The sequence below is a fragment of the Rhinichthys klamathensis genome, unplaced genomic scaffold (genome assembly GCF_029890125.1).
Source record: "Rhinichthys klamathensis goyatoka isolate OS25496 unplaced genomic scaffold, OSU_Roscu_1.1 h1tg000098l_1, whole genome shotgun sequence".
NCBI lineage: Eukaryota > Metazoa > Chordata > Actinopteri > Cypriniformes > Leuciscidae > Rhinichthys > Rhinichthys klamathensis.
Window position 1 is genome coordinate 345,302 of NW_026606637.1, and position 12,379 is coordinate 357,680.

The following is a 12,379-nucleotide window of genomic DNA, read 5'->3' on the forward strand; positions in this document are numbered from 1 at the left end:
TAGAGAAAGTTCAAGTTCAAGTCCAAAGACTCTTTGGCCAGAAAAATGTTCAATAGATCAAATGTGGACTAATATATGCTTGATGTAACATCAAAAGGAGTCTATGAGAACGCATAGAAAGGTAGCCTTTGATGATTTTGATGATCTGGCCTATTTTGCCAGAAATATATTCGTTAGTTAAAATATGGACTACTGTCTGACTAATGAAATATCAGAATGAGTCTATGAGTATGTATAGAAAGTTCAAGTTTAAGTCCAAAGACTCTATGGCCAGAAAAATGTTTAATAGGTCAAATATGGACTAAAATATGGATGATGTAACATCAAAAGAAGTCTATGAGAATGAATACTAAGTTAGCCTTTGATGAACTCTTTTGCCAGAAATATGTCCAGTAGGTCAAGTTTAGACTACTGTCTGGCTGATAAAACATCAAAAGGAGTCTATGAGTATGTATAGAAAGATCAAGTCCAAGGATTCTCTGGACATATTTGTACATATTTGTCATATATGTACAAAAAGTCATATTTGAACTACTGAATAAACATCAGAAGGAGTCTAGAGTATGAATAGAAAGTTCAAGATTAAGGACACTTTGTCCAGAAATGTGTTTATAAGGTCAAATATGGTCTAATCTATGGTTGAAGTAACATAAGAAGGAGACTATGAGTATTTATAGAAAGTTCAAGTTCAAGTTCAAAGACTCTTTGGCCAGAAATATGTTAAGTAGGTCAAATATGGACCACTGTCTGGCTGATGAAACATCAAAAGGAGTCTATGAGTATGTATAGAAAGTTCAAGATTAAGGACTCTTTGTCCCGAAATCTGCTCATAAGGTCAAATATGGTCTAATCTATGGTTGAAGTAACATCAAAAGAAGTCTATGAGTATGCATAGCAAGTTAGCATTTGATAAGACTTTGGCCAGAAATATGTTAAGTTGGTCAAAAATGGACCACTCTCCTGGTGATAAAACATCAGAAGGAGTCTATGAGTATTTATAGAAAGTTCAAGTTCAAGTTCAGACTCTTTGGACAGACATATGTTAAGGAAGTCAAATATGGACCACTGTCTGGCTGATGAAACATCAGAAGGAGTCTATGAGTATTTATAGAAAGTTCAATTTCAAGTTCAAAGACTCTTTGGACAGAAATATGTTAAGAAGGTCTAAAATGGACCACTGTCTGGCTGATGAAACATCAGAAGGAGTTAATGAGTATGTACAGAAAGATCAAGTTCAATGATTCTCCGGCAAGATATATGTACAAAAAGTCGTATTTGAACTACTGATGAAACTTCATAAAGATTCTAAGATTATGTAGAAAAGTTCAAGATTAAGGACTCTTTGTCCAGAAATGTGTTCATAAGGTCAAATATGCTCTAATCTATGGTTGAAGTAATATTAAAAGAAGTCTATGAGTATGCATAGTAAGTTAGACTTTGAAAAGAATTTGGCCAGAAATATGTTAAGTAAGGTCAATTATGGACCACTGTATGGCTGATGAAACATCAGAAGGAGTCAATGACTATGTATAGAAAGATCAAGATTAAGGATTCTCTGGCAAGATATATGTACAAAAAGTCATATTTGAATTACTGATGAAACTTCAGAAGGAGTCTATGAGTATAGAAAGTTCAAGATTAAAGACTCTTTGTCCAGAAATGTGTTCATAAGGTCAAATATGGTCTAATCTATGTTTGAAATAACATAAAAAGAAGTATATGAGTATGCATAGTAAGTTAGCCTTTGAAAAGACTTTGGCCAGAAATATGCTAAGTAGGTCAAATATGGACCACTCTCTGGCTGATGAAATATCAGAAGGAGTCTATGACTATTCATGGAAAGTTCAAGTTCAAAGACTCTTTGGCCTGAAATATGTTAAGTAGGTCAAATATGGACCACTTTCTGGCTGATGAAACATCAGAAGGAGTCTATGAGTGTTTAAAGAAAGTTCATGGACTCTCAGGCCAAAAATAGGTTCAAAATATCATATTTGAACTACTGATGAAACATCAGAAGGATTCTATGAGAATGTATAGCAAGATCAAAATCGAGGACTCTTTTGCCAGAAATGTGTTCAGTAGGTCAAATATGGACCACTGTCTTGCTGAAGAAACATCGGAAGGAGAATATGAGTATTTATAGAAGGTTCAAGTTCAAGTTCAAAGACTCTTTGGCCAGAAATATGTTAAGTAGGTAAAATATGGTCCACTCTTTGGCTGATGAAACATCAGAAGGAGTCTATTATTTATTGAAAGTTCAAGTTCAAAGACTCTTTGGCCAGAAATGTGTTTAGTGGGTCAAATATGGACCACTGTCTTGATGATGAAACATCAGAAGGAGTCTATAAGTATAGATAGAAAGTTCAAGATTAAGGACTCTTTGTCCAGAAATGTGTTCATAAGGTCAAACATGGTCTAATCAATGGTTGAAGTAACATCAAAAGAAGTCTATGAGTATGCATAGAAAGTTAGCCTTTGATAAGACTTTGGCAAGAAATATGTTGCGTATGTCAAATATGGACCACTGTCTGGCTGATGAAACATCAGAAGGAGTCTATTATTTATTGAAAGTTCAAGTTCAAAGACTCTTTGGCCTGAAATATGTTAAAAGGGTCAAATATGGACCACTCTCTTGCTGATGAAACATCAGGAGGAGTCTATGAGTATGTATAGTAAGATCAAGTTCAAGGATTCTCTGGCAAGAAAAATGTACATAAAGTTATATTTGAACTACTGATGAAACATCAAAAGGAGTCTGAGTATGTATACAAGTTCAAGATTAAGGACTCTGTCCAGAAATGTTTTCATAAGATCAAATATTTTCTAATATATGGTTGAAGTAACATCAAAAGAAGTCTATAAGTATGTATAGACTGAAGTATATTTAAGTAAGTTAGTCTGTAATAAGATTTTGGCCAGAAATATGTTAAGTAGGTAAAATATGGACCACTCTCTGGCTGATTGAACATCAAAAGGAGTCTATGAGTATTTTTAGAAATTCAAGTTCAAGTTCAAAGACTCTTTGGACAGAAATATGTTAAGGAAGTAAAATATGGACCACTGTGTGGCTGATGAAACATCAGGAGTCTATGAGTATTTTTAGAAAGTTCAAGTTCAAAGACTCTTTGGCCAAAAATATGTTAAGTGGGCTAATATTGACCACTGTCTGGCTGATGAAACATCAGAAGGAGTCTATGAGTATGCATAGAAAGTTCAAGATTAAGGACTCTTTCAACCATGTTCTAATCTATGGTTGTCGTAACATCAAAAGGATGTGTAAGTTAGCCCTTGATAAGAGTTTTGCCTGAAATATGTTAAGAAGGTCAAAAATGGACCACTCTCCTGCTGATAAAATATCAGAAGGAGTCTGAGTATTTATAGAAAGTTCAAGATTAAGGACTACTTGTCCAGAAATGTGTTCATAAGGTCAAATATGGTCTAATCTATGGTTGTAGTAACATCAAAAGGAGTCTATGAGTATCCATAGTAAGTTAGCCTTTGATAAGACCTTGGCCAGAAATATGTTAAGTAAGTCAAATATGAACCACTGTCTGGCAGATGAAACATCAGAAGGAGTCTATGAGTATTTAAAGAAAGTTTAAGGACTCTCAGGACAAAAATAGGTTCAAAATATCATATTTTAACTATTGGATGGCTGAAGAAACATCAGAACTTGTCTATATTTTTAGAAAGTTCAAGTTCAATGACTCTTTGGCCAGAAATATGTTAGGTGGGCCAAATATGTCTGGCTGATGAAACTTCAGAGTGACTCTATGAGTATGTATAGAAAATTCAAGAATAAGGACTCTGTCCAAAAATGTGTTCATAAGGAAAAATCTGGGCTAATCTAAGGTTGAAGTAACATCAAAAGAAGTTTAAGAGTATGCATAGTAAGTTAGCCTTTGATAAGACTTTGGCCAGAAATATGTATAGTTCAAATATGGACCACTGTCTGGCTGATGAAACATCAGGAGGAGTCTATGAGTATGTATAGAAATATCAAGTTCAAGGATTCTTTGGCCAGAAATATGTTCAAAATGTCATATTTGAACTACTCGATGGCTGCATTCATTCTTGTATAGATTTCGATGAAACAGTGAAATTGTCATGTGTTATCTTTTCAATGCACAATGGAATTAATTGCCATGAAAGATACCTTATTATTTGTCAATTCTTAAATCCACGTGTCAATTTAGCTAGATTGAGTATGCAGTGCAATGCAAGAGCACACATGGTGTGGTATCTATTCAATGAACATCGGAACAAATTCGTAGTTGTCTGCATGTACTGCAATTTATGTTGTGCTATATCAAATTATTTAGATATTGTATGAGATGCAGTGCAAAATTACTATATTGCGTTTTTATCTCTCCATTTCACAACGGAGTATGTTAGTTTTTGTATACAATACATACATTATTCATGAATGCACAACGGATTAAGTTAGTTCTTGTATACAGTGTATAATGCACAATGAATGAGTGTTGTTCTAGTTATGCTTTGCAATGCTTTGCAGTTTGCACATATGGTTTATCTCCCTTTTGGGTATCACAACTGTGTGCTTTTGAATTCCAATGCACACAACATCTAACTCATGCTAACTTGCAAGATCTAACACTCTGAAGAATGCACAATAGCAGAATGAAGATTGCACAACGGAAGTTTTTGTATACCGTGCATGTACCATATGTGCAAACTGCAAAGCATTGCAAAGCATAACTAGAACAACACTCATTCATTGTGCATTATACACTGTATACAAGAACTAACATGCAAACGACTGCTTTCCTTTTATGTTATGTTTTCAATGCACACAAGAATGATTTAGTTGTTCTATGCAGTGTAATGCAAAAGCACGCATATTGTGTTATCCGAAGGCGAATTTTATGTATTTTATGCACAATGGAAGTTGCAGTGCAATGCAGCAAAGCATAAGTTGTATCTCTTCAGTGCACAATGAAATAAGTTAGCTTTTGCATGCAAATAAATGCACAACAGATTAATTTATATCGTGCATGCACTGCAATGAAACATCACTTATATCATGTGCTAATTCTTCAATGCACAGGGGAATGAGTTCTGTATATATGTTGCGATGCAACTCATATGCAATGCAGTATCTCTTAATTTCAAAATAAAACAAATTAGTTATTTTATGCAATACTATGAAAGATAGTATTGAATGTTTTTCACTTCACAACGAATTCAGTTAGATTGGGTGTGTTCAAAGAAACAGTGCATGTGTTATATCTTCTATGCAAAACAGAATGAGTTTAGTTCTTTATGCATTGCTATACAAAAGCACACATATTGTGCTATCCGAAGTGGTAACTCAACATGCGTGAATAATGCACAACGGAATAAGTTAGTTATTGTATACAGTTTAGTGAAACAGGTCATATGTTATATGTTATATCTTTAATGCACAACTGAAAACGTTAGCTTTTGCATGCAAATAAATGCACAACGGATTAATTTATATCGTACATGCAATGCAATGCAATATCACATATGTCATGTGCTACTTCTTCAATGCACAAGGGAATTAATTACTTCTGTATGCGTTGCAATGCAACAGCTCATGTGGTATGCGATATCTCTTCATTGCACAGCGAAATAAGTTAGACAAAGTATAACTCTATTACGTCACATGTGCAAGAGCACATATTGTGTTATCTCTTCAATGAACAGCAAAATTAGTTAGTTGTTTTATGCATTGGAATGCAAAAGCATGCATGTTGTTAAGTTTTCGGATGTCAACACGGGTGCTTTTGCATTCCAATGCATACATCACCTTACTCATTTTGCTGTTTATTGGAGAGATTACATATTTGTCGTTGCATTGCATTGCAAGATCTAAATTACTCTGAAGAAGCACAACAGAAGATTGAATAATTCAGTTATTGTATATGAACGGAATAAGTTAGTTTATTGTATACAGTTCAATGAAACAGACCATATCAGTCAGTAAATTCAGGTCCTATATGCAGCGCTATGCAACAAGCACATATGTTGTATCTCTCCAATGCAAAATTAAAATGCACAACGGATTAATTTGTCTCGTGCATGGATTGCAATGAAACATCAAGTATGTCAGTGCTACTTCTTCAATGCACAGGGGAATTAATTAATTCTGTGTAAGTTGCGATGCAACTGCTCATATGTAATGTAATATCTCTTCCTTTCAAAACAAAACAAATTAGTTATTTTATGCAATACCATGAAAGATAGCATATTTCATGTATTTCACTTCACAACGAATTCAGTTAGATTGAGTATGTTCAATGAAACAGTCCAGATGTTATATCTTCAATGCACAACGGAATGAGTTTAGTTCTTTATGCATTGCTGTGCAAAATGCATAGCTTTGCAATGCAATACGTTGCAAAGCAACAGCTCATATGTTATGCGATATCTCTTAATTGCCCAGTGAAATAAGTTAGACTGAGTATGCAATGCACTAGAAGAGCAACAGTAAAATGCATCGGAATAAGTTCGTTCTTGTATGCATTGCAATGCAACAGCAAGATGATTTATCTCCAAGTAATATCTTGCAATGCATTGCAACAACACACATGTAATCTCTTCAATGAACAGCAAAATGAGTTAGTTGTTTTATGCATTGGAATGCAAAAGCATGCATTTTGTGTTACCCACTTTCGGATGTACAACACGCGTGCTTTTGCATTCCAATGCATACAACATCTAACTCATTTTGCGGTTCATTGAAGAGAATACATGTGTGCTGTTGCATTGCATTACAAGATCTAACTTTGAAGAATACACAACCGAAGATTGAATCATTCACAATAGAATAAGTTAGTTATTGTATACAGTTCAATGAAAAAGACCATGTCACTACTGTGATTCCTCAATGCATAAAGTCAGTAAACTTAGGTCCTGTATGCAGCGCTATGCTACAAGCACATATGTTGTACTCTTCAATGCACAGAAATAAGTTAGATTTTGCATGCAAATAAATGCATAACGGATTCCCAGCGAGCAAACAGTCGTCTATAATACGTCTAAAAGACGTAATTGTTAGACATCCAGAAGACGTCCTCACAGGAGCCAGAATGAAAGTTTTTTATACGTCTTTTCAGGACGTTGTTTAGACGTCAATTAAAGACGTGCTACAGACGTAATTTTTAAACATCCAGAAGACGTCCTCACAGGAGCCAGAATGAAAGTTTTTTATACGTCTTTTCTGGACGTTGTTTAGACGTAAATTAAAGACGTGCTACAGACGTAATTGTTAGACATCCAGAAGACGTCCTCACAGGAGCCAGAATGAAAGTTTTTTATACGTCTTTTCTGGACGTTGTTTAGACGTCAATTAAAGACGTGCTACAGACGTAATTTTTAAACATCCAGAAGACGTCCTCACAGGAGCCAGAATGAAAGTTTTTTATACGTCTTTTCTGGACATTGTATAGACGTAAATTAAAGACGTGCTACAGACGTAATTGTTAGACATCCAGAAGACGTCTTCACAGGAGCCAGAATGAAAGATTTTTATACGTCTTTTCTGGACGTTGTTTAGACGTAAATTAAAGACGTGCTACAGACGTAATTGTTAGACATCCAGAAGACGTCTTTACAGGAGCCAGAATGAAAGTTTTTTTATACGTCTTTTCTGGACATTGTATAGACGTAAATTAAAGACGTGCTACAGACGTAATTGTTAGACATCCAGAAGACGTCTTTACAGGAGCCAGAATGAAAGTTTTTTATACGTCTTTTCTGGACATTGTATAGACGTAAATTAAAGACGTGCTACAGACGTAATTGTTAGACATCCAGAAGACGTCTTCACAGGAGCCAGAATGAAAGGTTTTTATACGTCTTTTCTGGACGTTGTTTAGACGTAAATTAAAGACGTGCTACAGACGTAATTGTTAGACATCCAGAAGACGTCTTCACAGGAGCCAGAATGAACGTTTTTTATAAAAAAATTTTGGACATTGTTTAGACGTCAATTAAAGACATGCTACAGACGTAATTGTTAGACATCTAAAGGCAGCCAGAATAAAAGTTGTATTAGTCACGTTTTCTGTAGTATAAATGTCAAAGAAGACTGTTAAAGACCCATATTGAAACGGAAATCCCATTTGTGCATTTTGCAAGGATCCAACTTTAAAAAATCTTTACTTCAAAACAGTGGCAGTGAGTTAGTTCTCACTGAGAAAAACCCAGTTACTCATTGTTAATGGTTGTCGTGTCATGAAACTGCAGACACACAGACCATAGACCTAAATAAGATTTGAAAGAATTTTGATAATATTGAATACTCAATTGAATACGGGAACTGTGTAGTGTATATACAAGTCTTGCATTTGTATATCTTATCAATATAATTGTAATAAACTGCTTACCATTTGCCTGTAAACCAAACTGATCACTCCAAGAAATCAACTATTTAAATCTCAAAATATATATTTTATTACTATTTTGTTCTACTGGACCAAAACTTAAAAGCCAGAACAGTAAAGTTATAAATTAACACAATTTCCCTTTAAATAATCTATAAAATGTTGTTAAAACAGTATAACATATCAATTAACAAAATGTGGCTGCTATAAGCTTCACAAGCTTCATTTATAGCGGCAAGCCCCGACTCTCCCGGGGGCATGTTTCAGATGATCGGCTGCAGACTTTATTTGGGCCTCTGTTGCAGCTGGGTCCCATTTCATGACAGCAGCTACAATCAAAGCAAAAAAATACACATGTAAAATAAATAAATACAAACGCCACTGTTGTGGTTTAGCTTGCAGCAGAGATGCATAGAAAATTTTAGTACTCGAATCAATGAAATGAAACAGTTATTAAATCACAAATCAAGTAAAATTACATCAAGCCTGATATAAAGCATTCCACACACACATACATATATATATACACACACACATATACATATATATATTCGTATTCGTATTGAACCGTTCGGTACGAGGCTTTCGGTTCAGTGTGCATTACAAACCGAACGGTTTGTTGGACCATTTTTCCTGCTGACCAAAATTTCGTTATTTAAAATGTAGGGGCGTGGCAAGCGTGCTCATAATGTAAGAGATGCTGCCGCGACCACAACATTGCCCAACATCAAATAGCAAACGTAATGTAAGCGGAACGAAACTGCAGCTGCGCTACTCGTTATTGTGTGGTTGACGGATCGTTTATCAGTTTGGACCAATCCAGCGTCTTGATCAAGCGACACTGTTACTACACAGCACTAAGAGATCCAGTAAAGAAAGCAGTTGAATTTGCCACTGAAGTAATAATATCGCAGCGAGATCTAGTGAGAAACATTCACATTTCTCCGTTATTAACGGATCAAACAGCGCTGACGTGGAAAACAGGAATAAACATTGTGCCATGAATGAACTATCCAGTGCCCACAGATCAGCAACATTCACCATGGATTTACTGTAGTAACACTACTAACTGTAACCATGGAAGTTTGGCAGGAATAGTAGGCTATAATGCTTTCAAGTAACGTTACGTCGGTTTTATTTCGACATTATGAATAAAATTGCTGCCCTCAAATGTTAATCTGAAATAAAATAAACCTTTGTTTATAACTACTACAATATTACAATTAATTTTTTTCAAGGAGCAAGGAGCTGTTTTTGTTTTATATGCTCCTAAGAAGAGTCAAGTGTAGCTCCATCACTGCTCAAAGTAAAAAATTATCATACTTTGATGAAAAATTATTAAAAAAATTAAATCAAGGAAATTTCTCTGGCTTTTCTTTCTTTTTGCTGTATCAAAAACGTACCGAACCGTGAATTTTGTGAACCGTCACACCCCTAACATATATATTTATTTACATTTGAATAGTTATCGAAGACCTGTTTGTGAAAGGTTTTTTATTTTTATTATTGTTTATGTTAAAACTAGGGGTGTGACGGTTATTCTATAACCGTGAGACCGATGGTTATAGTTGAACACCGTCATTAGAACTTGTGGTGGCAATTTTAATGATATTCATTGATCTTTAGTTAAATATAGATGATTCAAAGAATGTCACATGTGTGTCTCTCACTTGTAGTGAGAGAGGATTCTGTTTATGTACCTGGGGAGGCAGAAGAGGGAGACACTCCAGAGAACAGACGAACAAGGACCTCTGACCTAGATGTCAGAAGGCCACTTAGTGCAGGGGAGCTTAGTGGGCCAACTAGTGACGTCTATGGAAAACTACTGGGAGGAAGGCTCTGGGGGGAAGAAGGCCTTGAAACTAAGATAAAAGCTAGTTCAGTCTGTCTGGGGGTGTGTCACTCTTCTGCACAGGGTAACAACTGTGTATTAGACTGCTCCTATTCTTGCAAGAATAAATACTTCTATTTTATATAATTTGACTCTGAGTGTCTCTTACGCAGTGATGTTTGTTTGAGATGAATTTTTGCCACAATAAACTCTATAACCGCCAAAACCGTGTTATTAAAATATATTGCAGATAAGGTTATACTAATATCAGTGTTGGGGAGTAACGGAATACATATACCAGCGTTACGTATTCAGAATACAAATTATGAGTAGGCCTAACTGTAGTCTCCACAGAACAAAAAAAAGTGTAAAAAAAAAAAAATTGGGTTTGCATTTATGAGGAAAAAACAATGTTACGGACATGAGCGCTCTGAACGCGGCACTAAAAGATGCTTTAAAAATTTCACAGACACACCAAACAGAAAGCACAAAACCTTTCTTTAAAGTGCATTTAGTTTTGTATTAATTGTATCTTAATTTTAATCAATGTTTCATCAACCAATTGCCTGGATTTAATAAATAAGAAGTAAATATAGCAGACGATAAACACGGAGGCGCCGGCGTGTGAACTGGAGCTCGTCTCATAAATGAACCGAAACTCAGCATATAAGGTAGCCTACTTGCCTCACAGACAGGTCTACTTTTAAACAGAACAATTCAAAACGTAAGAATACAGACTGCTCTCTGCTTATGTAATAAGCAGATAATCCGTATGAATTGTGTATTTCTCTCTGGCGCGTTGACTACTGCGAAGATCGTGAGTCAGCATCGTCAACTTCATCTTTGCAGCCGACACTGGCAAAGAAAACACTTGTTTATTAATAAACAATTAAAATATCTCATTGCTATATTTTACATATTCATAATCATTACTTTTGCCGGTTCTTTGTGACAGATTTTAGGTGCTTATTGGCAGCACCAGCCTTACATGTTACACCACCGCATCACCGCACCCACCAGAATAGGCCTGTTTGATTTTTTTTTGTTAAAGTCCCACTCCGATCATATTTTGAGCTATTTTTAAACATTCCCAGTGGTCTTTAAATTATGATTATGCCATTTTTAGCCAAAATCACAAAACCTGTGCCGTATTCTGGGACTTCGCTTCAGCAGAGCGGCAGTAGCTCATTAGCAAATCGCCTCTGCGTTGTGGGCGGTGCCGTTGGCACGGAGACGACCCTCCCCCTGCCCGTTGCTGAGAGCTCTGTCTCTCCCGCTAGCTTACACCCCCAATACCGGTGGGGCAACAGTATTATATACACGTTAATTATTATTATCCGAAGTTAATCAAAGTTATCACCGATCACCAATCATTATTTCACTCCAAGACATCGCGTGTGGAGACGCCCAGTGGAGTTACTACGTCACAACTCCAGTCTATTTTAGCCGGCATTTTAGCGTCTGCTACTGATTCACAGCCATTTGAATGTAGAAATACTCAGAAATACAAGCTTATTTTTCTCAAGATATGTCCTCTAACATCAGAAAAATGCCACAAGAACATGTTAACACCTAGAAAAACATTATTTTCATCGGAGTGGGTCTTTAAGGATTTGTTTACTGTGTGTGATTCATTTAATGGAAAGCTCAAGTCACTGCTAGTTGTCTGGCTGTTAATTCTAAATAAACGTAGAGCAAGTAGCAGTGTCTGCTCGTTTATTCAAACTAAGTTGTCCTATAACAGACGAACGTCGCAACGCTATGTTTTTTTTTGTTTTGAAAACCAAATCTTTTGTATGTGAAAGAGCCATGCGTTAAAAGTCAGATGGCACAAAATATGAACAAAATAAATAAAATAATTGAATATTGAATTGCATAGCATCATATTTTTCTCCATTGCATCGTATTACATTGAATCGCATCGCGTTGAGTTGAAATCAAATCGCACCGCATCGTAATAATAGTGAATCGCATTGCATTGCATCGGTAGCTGCTTATATGTAGCCTATCTTTAATGTATCGTATCGTTGGCTATGCATCGACATGCGTATCGCATCGGCCTCAGTTATGGAGATGCACATCCCTAATACCTACATAGGAAAAGTAACTACATTTACATACTGTGAATCGTTTTTTTTAAATCGAGAATCGTTTTTGCATCGAAAATCGCTATTGA